This window comes from Carettochelys insculpta, chromosome 6 (assembly GCF_033958435.1).
Source record: "Carettochelys insculpta isolate YL-2023 chromosome 6, ASM3395843v1, whole genome shotgun sequence".
NCBI lineage: Eukaryota > Metazoa > Chordata > Testudines > Carettochelyidae > Carettochelys > Carettochelys insculpta.
The window spans coordinates 62,966,549-62,979,957 of NC_134142.1; the positions used below are offsets into that span (position 1 = coordinate 62,966,549).

The 13,409-nt window shown below is 40.4% G+C and overlaps 1 protein-coding gene across 1 annotated transcript in view; it reads right to left on the reverse strand.

Moving 5' to 3' along the window:
* The window catches only part of EHD4 (EH domain containing 4), a 55,506-nt gene that overhangs the window by 39,807 nt on the left and 2,290 nt on the right, over positions 1-13,409 (reverse strand). The gene's annotated exons all lie outside the window — the stretch shown is intronic.

Here is a 13,409-nt window from a genome sequence, read left to right on the forward strand (position 1 = left end):
CTATAGCACTATACACTTCCCTAGCAGCATTACGATGGGTTTTCCACTTCCCTCTGAATCACTGGGGGATAGGCTACTGCCAAAGGCAGGACAGTCTGCTTCATAGACCAGCTTCAAGTGCTTGTTTTGAATGTTTGCTAGAGTGGAAACCTGTCAACAGCAGACTGATGAGGATCAGACAAGTGAACATCACCCCGATCCAGGTTTATGCCCCAACCAATGACAATGGTGAAGAAATTAAAGACACCTTCTATGAACAGCTTCAGGCAAAAATGGAGTCTACATCACACCATAACCTTACTATCATCATGGGTAATCTGAATGCCAAAGTGGGAAATGACACCACACACTATGACAGGGCCATGGGCAGACCATGGATGTAGCATCATGAATGCCAACAGTGAGAGCCTTGTAGGGTTTTGTTCCATCAACAATCTGGTCATTGGATGAACTCTCTTCCCACACCATGACATTCACAAGCTGACTCAGCGTTCACCAAACAGCAGAAATAAGAACCTGATCGATTGTCTGATGATCAATGGTACATGGCGACACTGCTTTCAAGATGTGAAAGACAGGAGAGGAGCGGATGTCGGTAGTGATAACCACCTAGCGATGGCACTTGTGAAATTCAAGCTGTGAAGAACAGGCATTAAAAACACCCATACAAAGATGCTTCAATGTTGAAAAACTACGAGATGTCACCATGAAGACTGCTTTCACCATTCAACCGAGGAACAGATTCCAAGCAAGATTTAAGGGATGACATACCTACCAGCATCACAGATAAAATCAACATGGCATGGGAACAGACTGCATCAGTCTACACAAAGAGCACCAAGGCTTGCCTGGGTTTCAAGGATAGGAAGAAGAGGAAGGAGTGGATCAAGCCTGATATGTGAAAAGCCATCAAAGAGAGAGGGGACATAAAGAAGAGATTGGTAGACACTAAATCAGCCAGAATTCAAGAAAGATAGATACGAGCAGAATTACAGAAAGGAAAACTGAAAAGTGAAGAAGCTAGTGACGGCAGACAAATGAGCAAGACCGTGCAACAAAAGCTGAAGACACAGCTAATCGAGCGTGGCAAGGAAACGTAAAGAATCACCACACTTGTCTGCGGCAAATATCGTGGCAGGACAAGTGCCCCCATAAAGGACAAATGTGGGATTGACAGAAAGAACAAGAAGCATGTTGCACAGAACATTTTAGAAATGTTCTGAGTAGACCACCACCTGAAGAAGCAAACATCCAGGAAACTGAGGAGGACCTTGATAACAACACTGAACCACCAGAGAAAGAAGAAATCAATGCGGACATCAAATCTCTGAAAAACGGCAAAGCTCCAGGACTTGACAAACTGAATGCGGAGATGTTTAAAGCTGACTCATAACTTGCAGCCACCATTCTCCAACCACGGTTTACAACAGTTTGGGAAGGACAACAGATACCCAAGGACTGGACCAAAGGAGTCATTGTCAAGATTCCCAAGAAAGGAGCACTCAGCAACAGCAGCAACTGGAGTGGGATCACCTCTCTATCTGTACCCAGCCAGATCCTAGCCAAGGTCACCATCCAGTGGATCTCACATGCTGTCGACTAGCCCCTGAGGAATGAGCAAGCCAGATTTCGCAGGGGATGTATAGACCAGATTTTCAACCTGGGAAACATCAGAGAGCAGTGCACACAGTGACAGAGACAGTTGTACATAAACTTTGTCGACTTTGAGAAGGCTTTTGACAGCACACACAGAGAAATCCTTTGGCGCATTCTGAGAGCCTATGGAATCCCTCTCAAGTGGTCCAGCTCATCAAGAGTTTTTACACAAACTTCACATGCAGCGTGGGATACTGTGATCTGTCTTTCAAAGTCAAGACTGGGGTTGGACAGGTATGCGTCATGTCTCCACTAGTCTTCAACATGGTGATTGACTGGGTGATGTGGAGAACAGCAGCAGATGTGCCAAGTGGTATCAGATGGACACCATTTTTCCCACTGGAAGACCCTGACTTTGTGAACAACCTGAGTTGCTTTCCCACACACCCATCAAGACATGCAGGAAGAGACAACGCCTATGCACCTTCGGATGCCAGGCTGGGTTAAGAGATGGCCAAAAAAAGAAACCCCAGAGACTCAACATATATTCACCAGCACCAATCAAGATAGATGATACAGACTTACCCAGTACAGACCACTTTATGTACTTAGGCAGCAGCATCCACCGGGATGGCGGCACCAAGAACGACACCCGGAGCAGATTATGCAAGTCCAGAAATGTCGTCAGAAGAACCAACAAAGTATGGAGAGCTACACAGTACAGTGTCTACACCAAGCTTAAGTTGTACCAGATATGTATTATATCAACACTACCCTATGGCTCAGAGTGCTGGCGGATGACAGAGTAAGACCTTGCCAAGTTCTGGTCCTTTCACACTACTAGTTTTTCAAGATACTTCACATCTTTTGGCTGAAGAAAATCTCCAACCACGACCTGCACCTGTGATGCCACCAGGAGGACATGACCACTTTCATCATGCGAAGATGCTGGAGATGGACAGGGCATGTGATGAAAAGGGAGGCAGACACCATTGTAAAGATAGCACTTCACTGGATGCCTGAAGGACAATGGAAATGTGGGAGGCTCAAGACAACATGGTGGTGTATTGTTGATGCAGACATGAAGAGAATGAACTACAACTGGGACACACTGGAGAAAATAGCCAAAGACAGACAGAAGTGGAGGACCTTTGTTGCTGCCCCACATGCCAGCAGGCATAACAGGCTTTAACTAACTTTCACATAAGGATTTCCTTTTCACTGCTTTTGCTCTTCTTCAGAGTGTGTCCTCTATTTGGTTCTAAATCTCCTATTTAGCTAGGAATTAAACTAGCAAAGACTCTTCATGATGGAAGACGGTGACACGTACAACACGAATCTTACAAAGAGGCAGCAACAAACTTAATCCCCAGTTCTGCAAACCAGAGCCATATACATGAATTCACAAGCCTCTGTGGACACTCACTGTGTGTGAGTCCACTACCACAGATCATATTATAGGATTATGTCTTTTAGATACTGTTACCCCTCATCAACCTTTCAGGGACCTTGATGACAGATTCCCTTCTCCCACACCTTCTTTTGCAATTTCTCTATTTAGACTTCTCAAGGCTGCCCAGGAAATTTCTGGGCACCTGAAACTCTGAATGAATTCAGCAGGGGGATGAACACCTCTGAGGATCAGACCCTTATAAACAGATTTTCATTATTAAAAATATAAAATGTGCAAATGGAAGATATTTCCACATTCGCATACAATTGCCATCTGTGGGCAAATACCAGACCCGCACCTGCAAGCTACAGTAGCTGCAACTACAAATTAGTTTCACAATGACACCCAATTTTGAAAACCAAACCCTTATAGTAGAAATAATTTCCCTAGTAACTTCCATCCAAGGATTTCAAATCATTCTCCATATATTGTGCCTCACACAATTGACCCTGTATTCTTACACTGACAGACACCCTAGAAAAAGTGATACATATGTAACACTGATGAGATGGATATTTGCATACATGCAGACAGGTAAACTGTCTGGCAAAGAAGTTAAGTGACTGTCTCACAATCGTACAGCAAGTCTGTGTCAGAGTCCAAAACAGAATCGAGTCCTGACTACCAGTTGAAAATTTAAGCATGCTTCCTGACAATGTAGACACCCCAGTCACACCCAGGCACATGAAAAAGAGAGGTCAGTCTCACTTCAGTGTTTTCTGAACAATACATTATGTTAACAGAAGGAAAACATCCAGATTTAAGGCCAGTGACCTTACGGCTTTGTTAACAAAAATCAGTAGAGAAGGAGTCCAAGAGTTCACAGGAAGACTATTTAAAATACCATTGTCTCTCACAGACAAATTCATGCCACGCACATCCTATGAACTGCAAGATTAGCTGCTATATATGAGATGCAGTCTTTCTGCTCTTGTAATGAATACTGTAAAGTCTTCCCAAGACCTCTCACCTGTGCCTAAAGCCAAAAACTGTTTCAAAATTAGAGGCATCAAGGGTTAGGCAGAGTTCATGGTAGGCAGTCAGCCTTTCAAGTGCTTTGTTTCAACGCAGGATAACTGTTTCTCAGCAACAGAAAACAAGGAGGCTACAGCTAGAAGTTGTTATGACATGTGGAGACACTAGGGAAGGCTTTTTTCCTCCCTCCGGGCCACTCCACTCAAAATAGTTTTTTTGACTGTTGGCTTTCTTTTTGTTTTAATCAACTGGGCTCTTTGGTCCAGGGAGAGGATGTTTGTTTAAATGTGGGAACTCTGCTCTGAAGGAAATTCATGACATTTCATGTTAGTGAAAGATAAAATTTAATCTTCACACAAATCCAGAGGTTAAAAAGTATCAGAAATCTTATCTGAACCATGATAAAGTTTGTGCCATTGTCATTTCTTCCCCACAATCTGGTTAAAAATGTACTGTCATAACCTTTGCAGATCCAAGACTTCATTTGATCCTACAGCATTAAAGTGTAACTTTGGCACAAATATTTTAAAATCTAGCCTCAGTGTTTGACACTTACCCACACGGAACAAAAAAGTTTAAGTGTACCACTTGGTTAACAATGTATGTAATAACAAAACAACGTGGTGAATTAAGGAAAGAAACAACTTTAATTCTGAATTTCATAGCCTTGGCTAGCTTTTTTAAAAAGTCAAATCTTTCCAGTTTTAAAATACATCTATTTAACAGTATTAGAATGCTTATACCTCACACTGATACCAAAATGACACTTAATGCAACAAGATTTTAGAGTAGAGTAGAAATGTATTTGATCGTTAAATAGACCAAAAATAAACACTACAGCTCATAGCGTGGGCAGGTGACTAAAGCACATGGGTGGGTGAAAACCATGGAGACCTGGCAGGTAGGTCAGAAATTGGAGGAAGCATGGGCTACAAAAGAAGAGACAAAGGAGGGACAAGGCAGAAATGGAGGGTAAAATCAAATCAGTATGTAAGTTTTCTGCATACTAATGCAGGAAATATGGGGAATAAGCAGGGAGATCTTAAAATGCTAGTAAATAAATAAAAAAAGTATGACATATTTGGTATCACAGACACTTGGTGGGATAAATACCCAATTGGAATATTGGTATAGAAGGGTGCCATTTAGTCAGTCATGAAGGATGGGCAGGGAAATAAGGGAGAGGTGTTGCTTCATATATTAAAGTGTGTATATTTGGACGAGGTTGATATGGACATAGGAGATAGACTCATTTAGAGTCTCTGGGTAAGGTTAAAAAGGGTAAAAAGCAAGTGAGATGTCATAGCAGGAGGTCTACTATAGACCACCTAACCAAGAAGAGGTAGATGAGGCTTTTTTAAACAAAACAGATTCAAGGCACAGAACTTGGTGGTGATGGGGAACTTCAAGACATCTGCTGGGAAAAGAACACAGCAAGGCACAGATTATCCAACTAGTTCTTGGAATGCACTGAAGACTTTTAATAAAATTTCAGAAGGTGGAGAAAACTGGGGGGAAGCCGTTTGAGATCTGAATTTAACAAATAGGGAGGAACTGGTTGAGAATTTGAAAGTGGCAGAAAGCTTTGGTGAAAATTATCATAAAATGATACAATTCATGATTCTAAGGTGTTGTAGAAGGGAGAAGAGCAAATAAAGACAATGGATTTCAGGAAGACAGACTTTAGCAAACTCAGAAAGCTGGTAGGTAAGGTCCCATAGAAAGCAAAACTAAGAAGAAAAACAGTTGAAGACAGTTGGCAGTTTTTCACAGGGACATTACAAAAAGCACAAGAGCAAACAATTCCTCTGTGTAGAAAAGACATTAAGTGTTACCAGAGTCCAGGCCGGTTTAACCAGAGATTCTTAAATGACCTATAAATCAAAAGGAACTGTATAAAAAGTGGAAACTAGGTCAAAGTACAAATGAGAAATATAAACAAATAATACAGGAATGTATGGGAAAAATTAGAAAGGCAAAAACACTAAAGCAGGCGTGTCCAACCTGCGGCCCGCATGAGGCCCTGGACAGCTAGTAATGCGGCCCCACAAGATCGTAAACTTTTAATATCATCATCTGATTTATATACATTAACTATATTATATATTTTATATGCAGCCAAAGACAATTCCTCTTCACTCAATGCGGCCCAGGCAAGCCAAAAGGTTGGACACCCATGCACTAAAGGATCTGAGTCTAGCTCAAGACATACAGGAAAACAATGAAAAAAAATTCTACAAGTTAGAAGTGAGAGGAAAACCAAAGACAGGGCAGGCCCATTGCTCAATGAAGAGGGAGAGACAACAACAGAAAACATGGAAATGACAGAGGTATTTTATGATTTATTTGTGTCATTTTTCACCAAGATTGATGGAGGCTGGATGCTTAACACAGTTAACGCTAGTGCAAATGGGGTAGGTCATGAAGTTAAAATAGGAAAAGTTAAAAATTCCTTAGAAAGGTTAGATATCCTCAAGTCACCAGGGCCTGTTGAACTGCATCCTAGATTACTCAAGCAGCTGATAGAGGAGGTACCTGAGCCACTAGTTATCTCTGAAAAGTCATGGAAATCAAGAGAGATTCCTGAAGACTGGAAAAGGACAAACACAGTGCCCATCTATAAAAAGGGAAATAAGGGCAACCCAGGAAATTACAGACCAGTCAAGCTTAACTTCAGTGCCAGGAAAAATGATGGAACCCATCTGCAAATATCTGGAAGACAAGGTGATAGGTAATGGTCAGCATGGATTTGTCAAGAGTAAATCATGCCAAACCAACCTGATAGATTTTTGATAGGTTAACAAGCTTTGTGGATAAAGGTGAATGGTGGACACGGTATACTTGGACTTTAGCAAGGCCTCTGATACAGTATTGCATGGTCTTATCAGTAAACCAGGGAATGGCAACCTAGACGGGTCTACTATCAAGTGGGTGCCTCTGATGACAGGACAAGAAGCAATGAGCTTAAATTTCACCCAGGAAGATTTAGGTTGGACATTAGAAGCAAAAATGTCCTGTCAGGTTGGTTAAGTACTGGAACACATTGTCTAGGATGGTTCTAGAATCTCCGTCACCGGAGATATCTAAGAACAGGCTGGATAAATATCTAACAGGGATGATATAAATGGTTCTTGGCCCTGCCATGAGGGCAGGGGACTGGACTTGATGACCTCGAGGACCCTTCCAGTTCTAGTATTCTATGATTCTAAAAGCATTAAGACCTAGTCCTTGTTTGATATGACAAGTTGTCCAATTGCCCACACTTCCCTCCACCAACATATTATTTTGTTCATATTTTTGTTTTGCATAGTCTTGCCAAGAAGTAGTGAATGCACTGTACTTCCTTCCATCTTTATAATATCCATGACAAACTGAGAGACTAAATAGAAGGATTAAGAGTATGTTACTACGTTGTTTAAACCTAAGAATCTGGGTTTTTCCCTATTAAAAACAAAGAATGACGAACAAGAATGTTTGTTGGCTTTATTATTTGAATTAAAAGGGCTTTTGTTTTGTTTTTTAATTATGTACTCTCAGACATTCTCCAGCAGCGTCAGATGCTCAGACAATTCAATACATTAGTACTGCATGATAGCTAGACAGAATAATAAAACTAAACTGATCATTTGCACTAAAGGCAAAAAAGTCAATGGTATTAAGGATGCCGCTGAAGAGTTATTAGAAACATGGAGAAATTTGTTCATAATATTTCAAATCTTGACAGTATTCTTTTATCTGCTTTCATTCTGTACAGTCTTAGTGTTGAGGAATTAGTGTTTGTAGAGTTTGAGAGTAGATGGGGAAGAGTTAGAACCAGCAACCATGATAATTTCACATTTTTGTCAGTCTAAATTAAAAAGCAGCAATATATTTACTATAAACAATGCAAAATATTGCATTCTGTGTTTCTAAGGCCAGAACTTTTGCACATGAAAATAAGAATCTAAACACTAAGTCACAACAACTATGATCCTTCCCTGTTTCCTTTCTTCATTTAGTCCTCCCCCATCGAGCAAACAAACATGCGTTTAACTTTAAGCAAGAGGGGCTTAATTTTAAGCAAGATGGGACTACTCATACACTTGGAAGTTAAGAGTTTTGCAGACCACTAGGAAAGACTGCACAGGAAGTATTATTCTGGGGGTAAAATAGTTTCCCACCTTTTAAATCCCAATCCTTCTTGAAGAAGCAGAGCATTAAATTTAGAAGCAGGAACAATATGGATTTATGCCTTCAGGTTCAAATCAAACTTTTCTTATGAAAACCCTGATGGAAAAAATTACCAGCCAATATTTATTTACAATAAAAAAATACTTCCCTATCTTTTTGTTCAAGCTCCACATTCATAGCAGTTAACCACATAACTAAATATTTTAGGGAATAGAGCTAAACAAAGAGCAGGTTACATATAAGAATGTGGCACCAAAACCAGAAATTTACATAACCTTGCAAAGAACAATGAAATGTTTAAACATTTATGTTTATCTGCCAAAACTGCCCCTTGAATTCAAACAAAAAGTAGTACAGAATACCTGGAGAGCCATGAAACATTTGCTCTCACCTAAATTTGTCCTGAAACCAAGTAGTAAATTAATTTGGAAATATATTACACAGACTCCAAACCCACAAAGCAGATTTTAAGGTTTTGTTTTTTTTAAGTTAATGTTACTCTGTTTGCACATTTGGAAAATAAACTTTTTCACAAACAGCCTTAAAATTCAAATAACTTTTCTCTTCTCTTACATGCAGCTACTGTTTAGGAGTCCAAAACTGAACTTCGTTTCCTTACCTAACTGAGTCCCTAATTCTGCAAATACTTATGCAGGCACTTAATTGACTTACCCAAGAAAAACTAATCTGTGTACAGTAAATCCTCAATATAATGGACCCCCTTATACCGGACAGCAGTCATAATGGTCATCCACTACCCTTCACTGCAATGGAGTAGAGTACTGTACTCTAACATAGTTTAAAAGACTCACCACAGCTACCATCGGGTCTTCCAAGGCTCAGACCTCCGCAGCTGCAGGGTGCCTATCTGCACCAGTCGCTGGGTCCCTGCCCCCGCCCCCAACTCAGATTGCCACAGCTGTGGGGTCCCTCGTTGCAGCTGGGACTGCCACCGGTGTGTCATCTCCCCCACCCCACTGAAGCTGAAACCACTGCAGCCGCAGCTTCCCTGGCAGCAGTTGGGACTGCCACAGCTGCCACCACCAGGTTCCACCCCCCTCCCCCCCGCCAGTGCTGAAACCGTCCCAGAGGCTGGAAGAGCTCCCACACTCTGCCCTGAGTGAGGGCAGCTCAGAGCCAGAGGAGCTGCTGCATTCCGGGCAAAGCGCAGGTGGCTGGGAAATGGAGGAGCCCCATGGCTCTGGCCTGAGCCCCAGTGCCATGAGAGCCACCACACTCTGCTGGAGCTGGAAAAGTCAGTAAGCTCAACCCTCAGATATAACAGACTTTCGGTTTTAGTGGACACCCCTTCCACTCCATTATATTGAGGGCTTACTGTATAAGAGTTTGCATGATAGAAGCATAATCACTAACCAAAAAAAATCAGTTTCAGGCTTCCAGAGGGTAGTTGTAAGTAAGAGAAGACAAAACTGACTTTCCAGTTAAACATTTGAAAACTGCTGAACTGTTCAAATGAGTTAAGATAAGTAAGGGTATAAGTGTCAGCAGGACCTGGGCCAACATTACAAGGTAAAAAAAGCTATTTTGTCATTTTGGGCTTGCTAGTAAGTGATCATCTGTTCATACTGAAGGAATATCAACAGAGCCCTGCACATCTGCATGTATCAGTGGAAATCATTTTTGTAGATATGAATGCAGATGCAGATATGAACTTTGTATCTGGAAACCTGCAAACTGGCTGATATCCACAGATATCTGCATATCATTTTTGCAGGTGGAAATAGTTTTATATCAGTGAAGGGCTCTAAATATAAAAAAGCTGTATCATAGAATTTAAAGTAGGACTTTTGTAAACTTTGCAGATATAAAAAGGACACAAACATGATTCTCACTTTTACAATATTCTTTGGGCTTTTTTTTTAATGTTACTATAACTGGGAAAAAAAATTTTCAGTGCAATTTACAAGGAACGCAAAAAACACCAGCAGTTTTGTATAATTAGCATGTGGGGGAAATGAAGAGGGTTTTCCATGCTCTGCACATAACTGCAAAACCTGTTTGAAGTAAGAGGTGAAACATGAAAGACAGGAAAGGCAACAGGAAAAATGCTAAACTTCATCCTTTTTTTTTTTTTTAAAGTGTCTTTCACGGAATGATTAATTGCAGATAGAACTATTCTTTATACACTGCAGCTCACAGAAAGCTGAATATTTTTGATGACTGTAATCCACAAGCCCTTCAAGGCTTAGGCTATATCTACACTAGAACGTTTTGTCCACAAAACCTGGGTGGGGCATCCAGATTGTCAGGGCTTTCTGTCAACAGTAAACCAACGGAATGCAGCACTTTTGTTGACAGTCTTCTCTCACTCTCTACAAGGCATAACAGCTCTGTCAACAGAAAGCCAGTCCGGATGTTCCAGAAGCCCTCTGTCAATAGACAGGGTTTTTGGCAACCCTGTCAGCTATGCTTCCCTTTGGTCACTTTGTCAAGAGAGTGGCTGGACAGTCTGGCTGCTCTCTGTCAAAAGAGCAGATCGCAAGACCACGTGTCAATTTGGCCGCAACGTGTTGACAGAAATTTTGTCAGAAGATATCTTCTGACAAGCTTCTGTCGACATATTGCTATAACCTAGACATAGTCCAGGTGGCAGACTGGTCCCCCACATACTATAACCTACATCAGGCCTGACACACTCATTGCCTCAGCACATTGTTGTCACCTTAGATATCTCAAAAGTGCCAGGCAAGATGTCATGTGCACACCTGTAAACAATCATTGTGTGATATACAGGATTTTGTATATATAAAAGTTTATTTGTGCGTGTGTGTGAGTGTGCACGAGAGAGTGCACAAGTGTGCAGCCTGGTTACATGCACAGGACAATGAAAGTACATTCATAGGCCATGTAAACAAAGTCATCAAGCTAAATGAGGAAGGGAGAAGAACACCGAAACATCATAGTAGGTGACAGAATCTGCATCCCAGGAAGCTCTTCAGATTCCTGTAGCAGAGACAATGGACCTGAATAGAAGGTGTGCAACAATGCTTTAACTACCTATCAATTATTAGAGAACAGCATCTTGTGAGCAAATGGAAGTTGCACCCTCTTGTCTAGAGATGCTGGTAACTTGATATGAGTAAGAAAACAGCTTTGGCAGAGATTGTTATGATTATGTTTTAGTCACCAGAAAACGTGTTGTATGCTGATTTATCTTGACTTTTTTTAATTGCTTGATAGCTATGGTAAAAAACCTAAAAGCTCTCAAGATCATAGTACTAGTTTTGGTTTTGCGTTGATATAGAAGATTCAGATTTGGAAGTCACACTGGTACTTATGTTTTTGTGACGAGTAGATTTCATCATTTCAGAGTTCTCAGAAAGGTAGCATGTATACGTTAAGTTAAATAAAGTGCAGTAAGTGATAACAGATACCATTTGTTTAAATATTTTGAATCTTTTCTACATTTTGAAACATACTGGTTTCAATTACAAACACAATATAAAGTGTTCAATGCTCAATCTATATTTATTTTTATTTTTCCATTCCCTTATTATAAGTACTGAAATGTAATCTCCTTATCATGAAAGTTGAACTCAGATGTAGAACTATGTAAAAAAAATAACTTCATTCAAAAATAAAAATGTAAAATTTGAAAGACTACAAGTCCTCTCAATGCTACTTCTTGTTCAGTCACTTGCTCAAACAAGATTGGTTACAATTTTTAGGAAATAATGCTGCCCACTTCTTGTTTACAATGTTACCTGAAAGTGAAAACTGGTATTTGCATGGCTGGCATCACAAGATATTTACACACCAGATGCGCTAAAGATGCGTATGTCCATTCATACTTCACCCACCACTGCAGAGCACACCCATCCATGCTGATGGCAAGTTCTGCTTCATAACAATCCAAAGCACAGCAGACCAATGGACGCATAGTCATTTTCATCATGAGTCTGATGCCATCAACAGAAGGTTGATTTTCTTTTTTGGTGGTTCAGATTCTGTTACTGTTACATTGGGGTATAGTTTTATTAAGAATTTTGAAGCAAGAGCTATACCTTGTCCCTCTCAGATTCTGGATAGCATTTCAGATTCCTAAACCTTCAGTTGAACGGGCTACCCATTTTTAGAAATATCCCGTTGGTACCTTCTTTGCATTCTGTCATCTCCTCTGTGAAAGAGAGCCCTAACTCTATTCTTAAAATAAACACATATTGGGTCATCCCGTGAGACCAAGATGACATGAAATATATGGCAAAAAGGAGGTAAAACAGAAGAAGAGACAAAATGCTCTCAGGCTGAATGTACACTACAGCCCAGCTTCAAAGGGAGTATGGTAAGTAGGGTTTCGGGAGATTATTAATGAAGTGCAGTGAAGGAGTAAAGGGACTTTGAAGTAGCCCAGGCACTTCAAAGTACCCAAGGGTTTGCCACGGCTATACGCAAGCCAGCACTTTGAAGTTTAACACTTACAAGCTGCCGAGGGGGGGAAATAAGCTTCATGAAGTGCTGCATGTGCACTGCAGCACTTCACTAATAACCTCCCGAAACCCTACTTACCATGCTCCCTTCAAAGCTGGGAGCTACTGTACACAAAGCCTCAGTGAGTTTAGTCACCAAATTTAATTAACATAGTATTTTTGTAATGAGCATTCTCAGCATGAAAGCATGTCCTCTGGAATGGTGGCTGAAGCATGAATGGGTATAAAAAATGTTTAACTTACTGGCACTTAAATACCTTAAACCACCAGCTACAAAAATACCACGCAACACATGACCGCCCTTTCAGGCGATACTGAAAGCAGGTAGCATTCTCTCCCATATATGTAAACAAGTCCATTTGTCTTAGCAATTGGCTGAACAAGAAATAGGAATGAGTGGACATTAGTCTCTAAAGTTATACGTTGTTTTGTTTTTGAGTGCAAGTATAAATTTCTAACATGCACTTTAACTTTAAAGAGATTGCAGTACAGTCTTGTACGAGGTAAACTGAAAAACATTAACATTTTACAGTTCAAATTATTTATTACATGTCTAAAGTGAACACTGTGCATTTTGTATTCTGTGTTGTAACAGAAATTAATATATTTGAAAATGCAGAAAAACATGAAAAGTATTTATTAATTTTCAATTGGCATTCTGTTAACAGTGAAATTAATCATGGTTAACTCAAATAATTTTGATTAAAAAAATTACATGAGTGAACTGTAAATAATCACCACCCCTGGTTTTTTACATGACTGATGAT